The 15,214-nt window shown below is 41.0% G+C and overlaps 1 protein-coding gene across 1 annotated transcript in view; it reads right to left on the reverse strand.

Annotated features, from left to right (window-relative positions):
• Positions 1-15,214, reverse strand: part of col5a2a (collagen, type V, alpha 2a) — a 41,841-nt gene that overhangs the window by 20,797 nt on the left and 5,830 nt on the right. The window lies entirely within an intron of this gene.

Consider the following 15,214-nt stretch of genomic DNA (forward strand, 5'->3'; position numbering starts at 1 on the left):
CAAAATGTAACTTTGCTAAATGTCATACTCGGCCTTTAGGGGGTTGACAGAAAACAATCATGTGGCAACATATTGAAACTTTTAACCTGTTACAATGTCAAATCACATTTTGAATCTTTTACCTAGGCAAACAAAGTAACAATCATTTATTCATCTTCTGTTCACCCTGTTTTCTGTTTAGGGTCACAACACAAGCACAGAAGGCTTCTGTGAGATGGAAGAGCTGACTAGTGGGCCACCATCTCTCCATCATGCCATTGGAAATGAAAACACTTTATTCCTCCTTGGAGCGGCCGCCTCAGGGGATCCGGTTCTGAGTGACTATATACTCTGTTTGATAGCTGCAAAAATTTATAGCAGCAAAAGTATTCATGATATGTTTTTAAATGTTAAAGCTATGATCTTAACTAGCACTCTCATTTATAGGGAAAATTTATTTAAAAAATAGAATCTAAAAACCTAAAGGAAAACAAAATGTGGAGCTGTACTGTACACAGTATACTGCCAAACAAACAAACAAACAACAACAATGTACTGTATACTTTATGTAAACATGTCTGCCGTACACTTTGTGGTGTAATATGAAACACTGACTTCCACTATTCTGCACAAACTGTCAGAGAACACAGGTCTGGAAAACGCAGCACTTTGATACAGTGAAGTCTCCAGCATGACATTGTTTCCTCCAGTGGCAGCATCTCAAACACTTGAGTCGTGTTCAGAGAAGAAAACCTGCAGCCAAACTCCAGTTTCTTCAAGATGTCTCTCCAACCACTTTTGTTTCAAGGTTGACCACGTTTTGATCTGTACTTCATAAATGACTGAAAGGAGAATAACGTGACCCCTGGTACTTGAAGAAAGTTAGCGACAGTTGAATCTATTTACAAAAACTGAAAATATCAAAATTCATCTTTGTTTTTTTTTCTTTGTAGAATATATGATCAGGAAATCAGTTGCACGTATAGAGGGAGGGTCCCTGTCTGCTGCAGGGTGTGTCTGGTATAAGCAGGGATGAGCCCACATCTGTCTGCAGCCTTTACCTGTTCCTGATATAAACAGCAGGTGGCAGCTCCGAACTTCACAATGCAGGTAAATTACTTTAGCCAACTCCAGAAGATAGGAAGTTACATAGGTGAGCTATAAGTACTGATGAAAACTTGGAATTCTGTGTTATGTCAAGAGACGTTACATTACCACTGATTGCCTTCTTTCTATCCTCTTGCTGCTGTAGCCTTGTGAATTTCCCCTTTGTGATACTCATAATGATTCATCTTATCTTATCTTATTAGGGACTAGGAGAAAACACACTTCATTCCTTCTTGTGGAAATCCTCCAAGGAAAAGAACAGAGTAAATCAGGTAAGAGCCTGCTTTTACTGAGGCCTTCTACATCAAGACATCATGTTTTAACAGGGCTCAGTTCCAGATTTATGTTTATGTTAGACAAGCCTGGGACCAAGTAGCTACACATAACTATTGAGTTGCTTTCACTTTATGTGAGAGCAACGTGGACGAGGCTGACAGCACTTCTAAGTGTTGGCTAAGTTGTTGGTCATAGAAAAGCAGTGAATTCACCTAGTCACCTATATTTTGTCCCGAATGCCTGTAAACAAACAAAGAAATGCCAAAAAAAAAAACAGTAAAATGTAAAAACTAATGATCAGACTCAGATTCAGTGATGGAAGAAGTACTCACTTCCTTTTCCACAGTGTAAAAATAATTTGTTACTGTACAAGTAAATGTTCTGCAATCAAAATGTTATTTGAGGAAAAGTATAAAAGTACTGGCATCAAAGTACCAAAAGTAAAAAGTACTGATTATTCAGAAGAGCACATTTTATATTAACATATATCATATTATTGGATTATAACTGTCAACACATTGCAGTGTTCATCACATTAGTGCTGCAATGTGTCGACTACTGCTGGGTATTTTGTGTTACTTAGTAACTAGTAACTAAATATAATATAAATGTTACGGAGTAAAAAAATACAATATTTGGTTCTAAAATGTATTGAAGTCAAAGTATAAAGTAGCAAAAAATGAAATACTCAAGTAAAGTATCGATACCTCAAACTTGTACTTAAGTACAGTACTTGAGTAAATGTACTTAGTTACTTCCCACCACTGTTCAGAATCCTTTGTTGGCCATGTACTTTAAGTTAACACACACATGCACATCCATTATGAAATTTGATTCAGCTTTCTAGTGACTCTCATTGTCTTTAAACACATTGCCAAAAATAGTTGTACAGGACAAATATACAGGAACACACAAGCAGAGGCAGAACTAGACACATGGTCTTTACTGATGTCTACTGTACTGTACATCTGGCTGTTCAAATCCCACCTACAGCATGTGTACAGTACAACATGTGTACACATCATTTTGTATAAATCAAAGGTATTTTACACCCGACACCGCACCGAGTCACACAGCTAATGGACTGAGACGGTGATGGTGATGTTCCTGCAATAAAATACAATAAGATATTACCGAGTCACACAGCTAATGGACTGAGATGGTGATGGTGATGTTCCTGCAGAAAATACAATAAGATATCGGCCACTCAGGCAGTTCATTTCAGGTTTATCTATAGGGCTAATACACAGTGAGGAAGTGAAGGGCCCCTTTGTAAAATACGATACAGCAGGTAGGACACATGTTGGTACAAGATCAAGCAAAGTTCATATACAGACAGACTGAGCATGTGGGTGATGAATTACATCTAAACTTGCCTTAACAAGACATCACTGGGACCTCTGAAATGTCTCATGTTAAGGGAAACACAAGGCCTGGATGCTGCACAATGCACCACATAATCAGACACTGCTAAGATCATTACATCTAATCTCACAAGTATGGGTATCCATGCACAATGACATGGCAGACGCACGGGTAGATAAGAATACAGAATCTACTTTCCATGCATAGCATGGCTTTTTTTTTTAATTAATTTTCTTTCCTGTTTTGGTAAAATATACATATAACAACATTGCTAAGATTATGAATGTCATCATATGTCAGCAAGTGTTAATTTAATTAACATGATATACCTTTGCGAGACGCACTCTTTTACAACTGTCCATCTTAGCAAAGTGAATATTTAAAGACTATATTGAATCTTATAGCTCAGCTGTTACAACCATGTGGCCTAGGTCAGCCATCAGCCTTTCATACAGTCTCTTATCGCCGCACTTCTTCCATCCAGCTGTGCTGCCTTTTACCTGTGGATAGATTAGAGCAAATACAACATGAAGTTTTACTTTCTCAGCCATCCTTGCTCCGTCAGCTGCAAAGTATTCGACGAGACTAAAAACACAGCACAGTTTGGCAATGAAATTTCCTGCCTTTTAACGGCCAGTAATGTCTCACTGTCTGAGCTGTGGCCTGGAACACAAGGGTGCAATTCACTTCATTTGTGAGGATGCTTGGAATCGCTTTACCCACAAATCCTAATTTTTGTAAAGAAAACTTTTATTTTTCAACTATAATGAGCTAGTATTTTGTTTCACAGAAACAAGCTTAGCTGTTCTCTAGAAATACCATAAGTGCTTGACTGACAGGATTTAAATTCTTGTTAGTCTTTTATTGTTTCTTTATCCTCAAACAAACTGGACTGTGTTTTGTTGGAATCGCATTTAGGTAAGTATTATCTTGACAGGGGACAAACAGTGTGTAACTTTCGTGTATTTCATTGCTGAGACATAAAACCATTGCACCAGGGAATTCTGGCCGAGCTGTTGACCACAGAGCTGGAGAGTCATTTTTCCTGTTGGACTTTTAGAGATTTCAAACTTCTCTTACTGGAAGAAGAGTGTGGTTTTCAGGGTAGTACTTCACCGCAAGCCTGAAGAAGCAGGAGAAGGCGGAGAAGGACGTTCACTTTTTCCCCTCCTCTCAGCTAATTCATTGCAGGCTCCACACTTTTCCATATATGCCATAAAAGCACAGTCTAACTGGGACAATGGTGAAAAAGCATGCTCATGTCTGACTGCGGCTGCTTGATCTGGATTTTCCACCAGTCTGTTCAGAGGGCAGACAGCTTCCTCTCCTGGTTTAAAACACGGAGTCTGGAGCTCTTCAACATGACTCATGTCTCTACTCTCTACCTTCTCTTTGTACAGCTCCCCAGACATCAGCCAGATAAAGAACCCATCTCTGGAGTCACAGTTTGCATTAAGAGCTCAACACTGAGCTCTGCCACAAATGTGATGTAGCTGGCAGATGTGAGGAGACAAAAAAGTAGAGAGTTTATGGATTTTCCTCAGCTAATGTGGGAACACTAATAATGACACTGTGTTTGTGGAGAAACTATTGCAGCCAGACGTTGAGGGGTTAGAAAGTGACCTTATGGAAACAGTGAGTCATTTTAAACTGGATCTCTCATTTCCTTCAGCACAAAGAGAGAGAGGGAGAGAGAGAGAGAGAGTCCAAGTGCAGGCTCAAAACCAGCGGCCACACTGTCATCTCATTTTCACAAAGATAATGCTCGTTGGATGGTAATTTTATGGAAGATACCACATGCAAACTTTGTTTTCATTCTTGTTCTGAAAAAGGTCTTCAGTGCAGTGAGAGTAACTTGATGTGTTTAATACCAGGAGGACTACAGCCTGATTCCTAGTCCAGATGCTGATGAGTTACAGCTGCTGAGGGGTGGCTCTACAGCTGCTGCTGCTTCCTGCTCTGAAGCCCTCGGTGTCACAGGCAGACATGAATCTTCCCTCTGTGAAGGACCTTTAGCTCAACCTGTGTCCACTGGTAAAGTAGTTCATAAAGGCAGCCGTTCCATAGCCATGTGCCATATTAGCCCAGAACCTGAGCTGAAGTAGGTCAAACACAAGACCCTTTTGCTTCACATCAGTCTTTTTCTTCAAAGCATCATCTATCTGTTTTTTATGACTGACACTGGAATTTTAACGCCAAAAAACCTCCTGACTGTTTAGTATTCTGCAGCACAGAGGACTTGCTTTATTATGCTGACAGGCCTTGAAATGTGAAAGAAGGCTCTAGTTCGAACATGCTCTTCAAGTTGGCTTTCACAAACAAAGCTCACTATCTTGAGGGAGGGGTAAGACGCTCAGGCCAGGAAAGTTGAAATGAATAAGTAGCTTGCTGATTACATGTCTAGGCTTTTCCATCAACAGGCCCCGGCTCCAATGGGTCCTCCTTTAAAGTGGCAGCCACAGTTACGAGCTGTTTCCATCCCACATTCCACCCAGGGAGAACTGTGGTCCTGCTAAATTACAGATCCCCCATCCTCCGTTCTTATCTGTTTTGCTGACTGACTCCTTCCTTTATGCTGCCTTGTATTTGATCCATTCACTGTTTGTGTTGCAGCAGTAAAATTACTGGTAACTGATGAGCAAACCAGAATTTTAAAGGCCAATATGCACATTCATCCACCAAGCAATTTTCTTCCACTTATCTGTGATCAGGCCGATGTGGGAGAAGGTTTAGTAAGGTATTCCAAAGGTTTAGTAAGGTATTCCAAACATCCTACTCCCTGGCACTGTTTTCCAGCTCCTCTGGCAAGATTCCAAGGTGTTCCCAGGCCAGATCAGATATATAGTCTCTCCAGCGTGTTCTGGGTCTATCCCAGGGTCTCCTACCAGTTAGCATGCCCAGAAGACCTCCAAAGGGAGGCGCCCTGGAGGCATCCTGATAAGAAGCCCAAGCCACCTCAAATGACTATTTTTGATCTGTGAGAGCAGCAATTCTACTCCGATGTCTAAACTCCCCATCCTATCTCTAAGGCTATGCTCGACCACCCTTCAAAGGAAACTTGTTTCGGCTACTTGTATTAACAGTCTTATTCTTTTAGTCACTACTCAGAGCTTGTGACCATAGATGAGGGTTGGAGCCTAGACTGACTGGTAAACTCAGAGATTTGCCTTTTGGCTCAGCTCCTGCTTCACCACCACAGTCTGGTATAACATCCACATTACTGCTGATGCTGCCCCTATCTTCCTGTCAATCTCAGGCTCAGTTTTACCCTCACTTGTGAACAAGACCCCCAGATACTTCCCATGGAGCACTAACTTACTCCCAACCCAGAGAGAGCAGTCCACTCTTTTCCGGCAGAGCAGCATGACCTCAGGTGCTAAATGACATCCCCGCCACTTCACACTCAGTTGCAGGTCACGATCTAATGAAGCCAACAAAACCACATCATCAGCGATTCTAGATTCCCGATACCTGGACTCCCCTTCTCCTGGCTGTGCCTTGAGATTCTGTCCATGTAAACCATAAACAGGATCCGTTACAAGGGACTGTATGCAGACTCAACTCTCACTCCGGTTATACAAAGAACTGACCCCGGTACCCCATACTCCTGAAGTACCCCCAACAGGATTCTACGACCATGTCATAGGCCTTCTCCAGGTCAACAAAGCACATGTAGACTAGATGGGAAAACTCCCAGGATCCCTCCAGTAGCCTGTTCCAATATGAACACCATAACTGAATTGTTTTAATCAGTTAACAGTGATAGAGGGAACATGGCCAAGCATTTAAAAGATGGATTAAGTGTGTAGCAACATATTCTCATACACCTCTCGCTGGCATCGTCATGGAATATTGTGACAGCAATAACATGAAAGACCTTAAGCCCTTACTGTTGTACCAGTCTGGCTCTCTGTCCTCACACCACATGGAACATGTACAATATGTGAGTGATGAACTACACACCTTGTACAACAGATGGCACGTTCTAAAATTAATACAGATTAGAGAATTAGAAAACACAAGCTGTTAGAACTAAAGTGCAGGCTAGTAAACAATGAATGGCTTCCACTAGAAGTGCCCTCACCAAGGTCAGGGTCAAAGTTCAACACCAGGCAGGCTTGTCCTGTGTGAAGAACATGCACAGTAAAGCATGTGTTGTCATCATGCAGATCATCTCTTTTTGTTTGCTTCTCAGCTCTGTGACTTGGTATCTGAAATACAGCAGGTTCCTCAGTGATCACATTGTCCTCATGTTTGTTTTGTTGTCTCTGCTTTTCTGCATCAGATAGGATGCAGGCATGTGACTGCAAAGGGCAGTGCTCTTTCATTTACAGTGCTTTATCATAACAAACTTGGAATGTAAACACTGATGCAGACTCCTTCTTAACAATCCAGCCCTTAAGCCTTGTACAATTATAGTCAAGTTCACTTAACGGTCTCCTGACAATCTGAAGCAGACCTCTACTGCTACACTATGACAACAATTCAAAATTTAAGCAGATAAAATGAGAATGAATAGACAGGCCTTAACAAACAGGATTCAAATTACAACACTATGAAGTGATTTGGCACATTCTCCCACTATAGAAAGCACATAAAGTTATGTCTGTGTGTCAGTGTTAATGCTATTTGACTTCACTGGGTGGGTCTGTTTGATTTGAAAATGTATCTTACACCAGGTCCTGTCAACTTTCTAACATGTGGTTTTCATATCTTCAGGATCGCTCCATCGCACATTGATCAAGCTAAATAAAACATACTGACACGACTTTACAAAATGATCAAGCTAAATAAAACATACTGACACACTTTACTAAATACAAACAATGTGCTACACCACTCTTCTAACTGACCTTATGAAATGCACAGCACCTTCACTCATCTAATAGACAAAAGCTAGTGCACTGCATGTACCTGCAGTAATATACAATAATCTACTGACCCACCAGTTATTATCAGTTCTGATCATATAACCACACTCAAAGCACAAGTAAACACACAGGAGAGGAGGCAGGCTACACGGTCCATGTACATAATCAGCATGAGACATCTACCGTTATTAGTAAATTGCTATTGACACATTTGTAAAGTTCCAGTGAAGTTTTTCAGTCAGTATGATTTAACAATATTACATTTGGCAGGTCTATGTAAAATGCAGCAAAAGAAAAAGGCTGACGTCAAACATTCCAGTGTGTCAGAGCTGAGCGTTAACATATACAAGAGGTCAGAGTAGCATGGTGCACTACATCAACTGACAACACAGCCAGATGTGAAAGAATAAACGGTGGACTGTGTACACAGGAGAAGTCTGAGCACGCTGTGCTCTCGCTGCCTGATTAAACACAGAAGTACAGTGAAGGCTGATGATGAAACCGGCCATAAAATTCTTTGGATGTAAAAGAAACATCTGATTAACAGATTTTAATCAAGCATACTGGCCAGTGCAGGGCAAGCTTTGTCCTGGTTAGTCTGTTCTCTTTCTGCCACAGTGATGGATGGAAGCAGTTCTGGTCCTCTTTGATAAATGTCTTAGCTTTGTTTCAACATGCATATCTGTACACAGAATCTAGGCCTGGGGATTTCTATCATAGAGAGTTTGGGGTTTTAGAAAACAAAGAGATAAAGGATACTGTGTCAGAACCTATTACAGTACTTTTGTAAGTCATCTGTAGATGGCTGTAGACATCAAGGTGGTAATAGTCACAATTTGTTAAAGGCAAAAAAGCCCATAAATGTAATCAAATTGCTGGACGCCGCCCAGTATGGTGCAAAATGTTGAAGGTTCAGTCACAAAAATGATAAAGAAGATGTGATCTCATTTGTTATATTAGATCAGGATGGGCTGCTAACACTCTGATACATCTGTCTAAAGTGTTTACCACCACACATATACAATGAAGATGAATAGAATCTTATTTTTACTGCTAAAGACCTTGGCAAATGTAAGACTGGAAGATTTTCACAAATGTTTATGTGCTTGTTGCCCTTAATAATCTCCACATTTCAATGTCAACTTTTTAAAACAGTTTTAGGCCTAGTTTCTACCGAATACAGACAGAGCGCTCTGTGGATTATCCAGAGTAGTGGGGATGCTTTGTGGACACACACACACACACACACACACATGCTGCCTTGGACTAGCTCACATCTCCTTCCTGTAAGCACTGCAAACAATGTTCAGTTCAGGTGGTGATAGGAAACTTCAGAGACAAATCTGAATTTATCTGCTTCGTTAAACTTCACTGGGATAAATTAGAAAATGTGTTTTATGCTTTAACTGGGAGCTAGAGCATAGAAATCCATGCTCCGTACATTTTAAGTACTGGACACATCTGTTTGCCTCTTCAAGTGTAGGCTGAGGTGCTGTCACAAAATGTCTGTCTCTGCATCTCACTGTGATTATGAGAGAGCACATGAACACAGCGGCAGATGGTTAATATTACAGTGGCTGTGTTAACATAACATCTTGTTAACCATTTCCCTGGTACAGTCTTGTGGCTCTCTTCTTATGACTGCTTATGACCACTGCTTTTCATTTTGCAGCATTTGTCACGATCTACATGCTGGCTTGCAAAAGCCAGATGATGGAGCACACGTTCAGTCGTTGTCATTCTTAAGGTGGGGACTGACTTGGAGTTGTTTTATGAGGCGTCCTATATTAGTGGTGCGGAGCAACCCCAAAGGCAAAAGATTTATTGCCTCCACATTTTGTCTGATGTCAGTTTAAGGATGCCGCATGCTCTGCTCGAACCAAATGGCTGCCAGAGGCTCTTTCACATCAGCCTGTTTTCTCATACACGCCTCAAGATCCCCAGTCTTCCTTCCTTTCTGTCTTCTATTACTTTCTATTCTTTCTTTTAATCCTCTATCTCCCTCCCCTGCCTACATGCTGTTCTTTTTCACTTTGCTGCTCTCCTTTCATTTTTTTTTTACTGCCTTGTCTCAAGACTTTCCCCCCTTGTTCTTTTTGTCTCTGTTTCGACTTTGTTCAAAAAGCTCAGTGAGATGATGCAGCTGCTCGGCCATGTTGGCAACATGCTCTCTATCATATGTGCGGCCCCTCAACCAGAAGATGGTTTCCATAAATATATACATTTTTCAACTGGACTGCACAGTGTGAGGTCACAAGCTTGACTTTATTTATAATTACATTTTCTTGTGCAAATTAACTGATTCTTGTGTCCAGAGACAAATAAAGACTGAAACAGCAGGACAAAGTTCAAAGACTGAAAACACATTGAGCAATCAGTGCCACTATGGTCCTCAGTTAAACAAATGAAAAAACTACCACAGTCATCTGTTAAGCTATACACTCACCCCTTAATGTAAATTAAGTGTATTAAAGTACATTTAATTATATCCCTCAAGTACTTTCAGGGCTTACATTTTTTACCTTAAAACCTCCATATTACAAGTAGTTTTATGTAAATATCTGAGGGTTTTAATGCAGGGCTTAATGCCATAACACACTGCCAAGGTTTTTCACTGCAGAAAAAGCATCAGGATCTATCCAAAACCCTGCTTGAACATCCTTGTTTGAAATTTATGTGACAAGATTTACAGAAATGCAATTTTACAAATGGGCTCTACAGCCCTGAAACAAACATGAATCCAATGTTATGGCGAGGCCTCTGGAGCAGAAACTGAATCTGTAAAGGAAACAGTGTCTGAGCAGATGGTTAAGCCAGAAACCCTCAGAACATTTGGTGATAGTCCAGTATCATCTCTGAAATGGAAACCATGACTTATTTCCAGGTGAACTCCATCAAGTGTTGTAGTACTTCCCAGAGTCATTTATCATTACTAAGCTTAACTCAAAACATGGGATAACAGCCTGGGCAGTTTCCAGTGACAGGTACAAGCACCTGAGATTCTCATTAGTTGTACAAGACTCATTCTTATTTAAAGCCAAACAGCGCAGTGGCTCTGCTGGCTCTGCAATAGCCAGCAGTTGCTAATACTGGCCACATAACCGAGCTCAGTGAGGAGCCTGAAAGGGAGTCGCCTTGCGGGGCCTCTTCCCTGTGGTGACGTCACTCAGACTGAAGCCCCAGGGGACACACACTTATTTTTCATTGTACAGCAGTGCACATGTTTGTAAATGCTGGAGACTGACACAGTCAAAGGGCACTGTTATCATGTAGTTTAGCTTGGTCAGTGAGTTTCTGAGTGGAGTTTTCGATGGAAAAGGCTGCATCTGTGAAACTCACTGGAGACGGACCAAGCCATGTAAAGTAGATGAAAAATTACCTTGTCAGATATTTATTGACGGATTATGAACTAGAACTTGTAGAAATACCAAAGACCTGTCTGAGGTTGTTTAGAAGTGTCTCCATTACACACAGTTTCCAGCCCATGAGAGAACACTGATCAATGCTGTTTTTTACATATCTTGGTCACAGATCTTGAATAACAGAATTAAAGAAACCCTTACCAGAGACCTACTGAACAAAAATTTGTCTTTTTCAGATTTTGCTACCCTCTCAAAAACTAATATCGCTAAAATCCAATATCAGTCAGGCTGTAAATCCCCCAGAATAGAGAGCTTTACATGAAATATGAATAAAATATTATTATAACCAATGACACAGAAGTCTAAAACTAAAAATAAGGGTTGTAGGAGAAAAGCAAGTTTTCCTTTATCTTTCCTAAAATTATTCAAGTAGAAAGTCTTATAATAAATCTCATAACAAACTCACAGTTACTAACCCCTACAGTCTGGGGTTGCACTACATTAGATGTTGTTTTGGAGCAGGTTGAACTGCACTGATGCTTCACTGATCACTTTAACACTTGTCATTTAGATGCACACGTGTTTTCTCAAAAGTAACTTCCATATATGTTATGAACAGCATTATAGGTAGAGCTTGGGGTACTTGTTTGTGAGTTTAACACAGGACGCTCAAATAATCAAATGCCATATTATTTAATATAATTCCATGTTTTGCAGAAAATCAAGTCCAAATTTAACCCCCCACCCCCCAGTGACCTATTTTCTTCAAATGAGAGAATATGAGGGGTATATTCCCGCCTTGGGACACTATGACAAAACACCAAAATCGCAATGACAAACCGTTTTTACTAGAGTCTTGGGATCATTCTTGCAGTGTCACCAGTGCCAAGCAGTGGACTGTTTCTTGGCAGATCCTTTGCAGTTTCCTTGCTGAAACTCCTCCTTTCTGTGAGCAGCGGTTGCATACTTTGTTCAACATGTCATCAACAGCTGTGGGAGCCTCAGAAATGTCTTTCCAAAAAGCAGACTCCAACCAGAAGAAGGCTACAAGCTTAGTTGTCTTCAGTTCTAAACACATAAGTCACCAGCTGATTTTGATTGTTGTGAAAAGACTTTTTGCAAAGTGAACATACTTTGAACACAAAGACCTGTCAATGCTGGAAGTAGTGTACTATTTACTTTGGTGTGTACAAATAGGCAGTTGTCAAAATAATAAAAAAAAAAATCAGTGTTTTAATCTTATGTTCGTCTTATCTGTTGACCCTGAATCCCAGTAGTTATTACCAACAACAACCAGAGCTGCTGCTTTTCCAGGGGAAATTCCAGTTTGACATGACTTCCTGTGCTAGAGTTAGAGCAGTCCATTGAGATCACATGCACCAAACAACCTTCTGGGCTTCCCTCATAGCCACTTTTTTCAAAGCCTTTCACATTCTCACTGCTGTTTTTCTCTCAGTATGGATTCCAGGTCTTATCCTCCCCGTCCCCACCCTGACTCCTCTCTGTCCTCGCCCTCCTCCTTTCTCTTAAATCCCTCTGTTCTTTCCACTCTGATCTGCAACTGTGCCAGTAGTTTTCTTCATCTTCACCCCCCCCCCTTCTAAAAAGAAGCTTCCTTCTTTCCAGTCTCATCCCAGGTTTAATGCTCATCTCCCTAAACACCAGTTCATATCATATATTCCCGTTCTCCTCGGACCACATGTCGAAGTGTCCTTGAGCAAGACACTGAACCCCAAGTTCACCGATGGCCTGGTCAGCGCCTTGCAGGGACAGTGTCACCATCAGTACATGTGTTTGAGCTGGCACAGCGGATCACTGCCTTGGTTCTGTATCAGAGATGAATTTCTTGTGTGTGCAATACACTTGGCCAATACCAAAACATAATCATTAAATCAAGTTAACAGACTAAATCAAACTCAAAACTCCTTAGAGTGTTAGAGCTCTGGTTTGTGCCCAAAGACTGACATAATGCTCAGCACAGCTCAAGCTGTGTAAACCTGAGGCAGGCTATTTGTTAGTGTGGCACTGGCATGGCTGATGTACTCAAGCCTGAGCAAACATGTCTATACACCACATCAATTACAAGCGTATTCTGCAGGATAGTCTTTCTTTTGGTAAACCCCTGTAGCTTTGATTCTGGGTTATCGTTCCAAAAGCCCAAAGTGCTAGTATTTGATGTCATTTATATGGATACAACCTTAAACCTAGCAGACTGTAAATTACCATGCCAGCATTTGGATTTGTTGCTCTTCTGGTTGCAGCGTTTCTAACTTTCACAATGTTCTGTAAACAAGTAAAGATAAAGGACACGATGTGTGAAGGCTGCCAGCTGACAATATGAATTCAAACTAAATCAGCTCATATTTAATGTCACATGGAATGTGTAAGTCCTTCCCTCAGTCTTTTTACCCATTTGGTGAAATCATCCACTGTAAGTAAATGGTAGCCATGAGTCACTGGCTACAAGCGCACATTTCCACATGCCACTGGTCTGGCTCACTGTGAGAAGGGTGAGACACTGAGTGGACATTGCAGTCAGTGTGTAATGGGCAGCACAGACTCACACTGTTTTAAAACAATGCACCCTTCTTTTTTCTGAATAACTTACTTTCCTACTGGACATGTTTTGAGTTTGTCACATAGGAACCAACATGCAAAGATCAAATGAAAAAGGCTTTCTAAATGCCTAGAAGGTGAACGGTCAGCTTGTGGCTCGGGGCCACATCTGGCCACACATCAGTAAATGTAGCTGATGACTCCTGACCTAGAATCTCCTCAGCTCAGCCTTCTTCCTCATTGATCTGGATAACCTCTGCAGCCAAACTTTTACCTGAAACTCATCTTAACACATCGGATTCACTTTGTGCTTTACAGAACTTCAAACTCATTGCTGCTTCCAGCGAATACACATACAGTATCTGTCCTGCACCCAATCTGAGTCTGATTGTACGGGACATTTCAAGAAAGATCATAGCCTCTGCTGAGTTCTGGCCACGTTGTGCACTAAGACTCCTGCACTATATGTGCTGGAACTCTACAAAACCTTTTTTCCTTTAGAACACGAGTCTCTTGAAGAACACCCAACAACTGCTGATTCATAATGATGATAGACTTTGTCTAGGATCCCCTCTGCCTTAACACTTTAATCCACTGATCAGTTATAATGTTAAACATGTGAGACCAGGGATACGAGTATTCACACTGACCAGAGGAAGTCCAAACTATATGGGCCAACTCAGCCACTGACAATCAACATAAGGTAAAAGAAATCCAATGATTTATGTTTTTGGAAGACGTCTGGTACATCACTGAGTTTTCACACATACAGTCCAGTAAAGGGGTTCACCTCCTGACTAAAGGATCCTAATGAGTCATTTCTACCAGACCACGTTAGTTGATAGTTTTGCTCATAATGGACAGCAGTGATTTCACTCCTACCTGTATTAGTTGGTGTATTAGCGGAGGACTGCCTGTATTCAAATGTACCCCAAGGCCCTTCACTGCACTTATATGACACATTTCACTGCTATGTCAACCACTTGTCCAACGAGTTGTTAAGTGCCTAAACATATGTTGAGCCACATTGCTAACCCTTGTCGTCCACCGACACTCATGTAGCGCCACTTGCTCACCCTCAGAAGTTGTAATATACACAACCTAGCTACAACTTAGAATTTAGGTTGGACCACAACCTGCAATTATGGCTTACTGTCACCATTTTGTGGCATTTAAACATGTAAGCACGGTGTCTGAGAGTCTTCCAGAAAGCATGACCTTATTTTTGAGAATTCATGAGGTAATGATGCCTTCTAATATTTATATATAAAATATGGACATTAAGGTGTGGTAGTTAGTGCTGTCACCTCACAGCCCAGTGACAGCTGCTTCAGCCCCCCAACGACCCGCTTCAGAACAAGTGGTATGGAAAATAGATGGATGTTACTACTAACATATACATATTTCTGATCCTATTATGATCATTGTTTTTAATCACTGACAGTGGGACTCTTTTTTTACTTTATTTCAAAATTCACTCAGCAACTGTAATCTGATTTTGCTACACCACAGAGAGAGAAAGAGAGAGAGCTTCCCAGATGGGATATAACATCTCATGAAATTGAAAGATTTAAAGTAATTACAGCAGCTTTTACAATATTTGTTAGGAGCCGTTCGCACCAGTCAGTGTGCGAACGAGAAAGAGGCGGACCCAGGTAGCCGACTTCGGTGCATACAGTGATTTATTATATACAGTGA

The sequence above is a fragment of the Monopterus albus genome, unplaced genomic scaffold (genome assembly GCF_001952655.1).
Source record: "Monopterus albus unplaced genomic scaffold, M_albus_1.0 scaffold263.1, whole genome shotgun sequence".
In the NCBI taxonomy this organism is placed as follows: domain Eukaryota; kingdom Metazoa; phylum Chordata; class Actinopteri; order Synbranchiformes; family Synbranchidae; genus Monopterus; species Monopterus albus.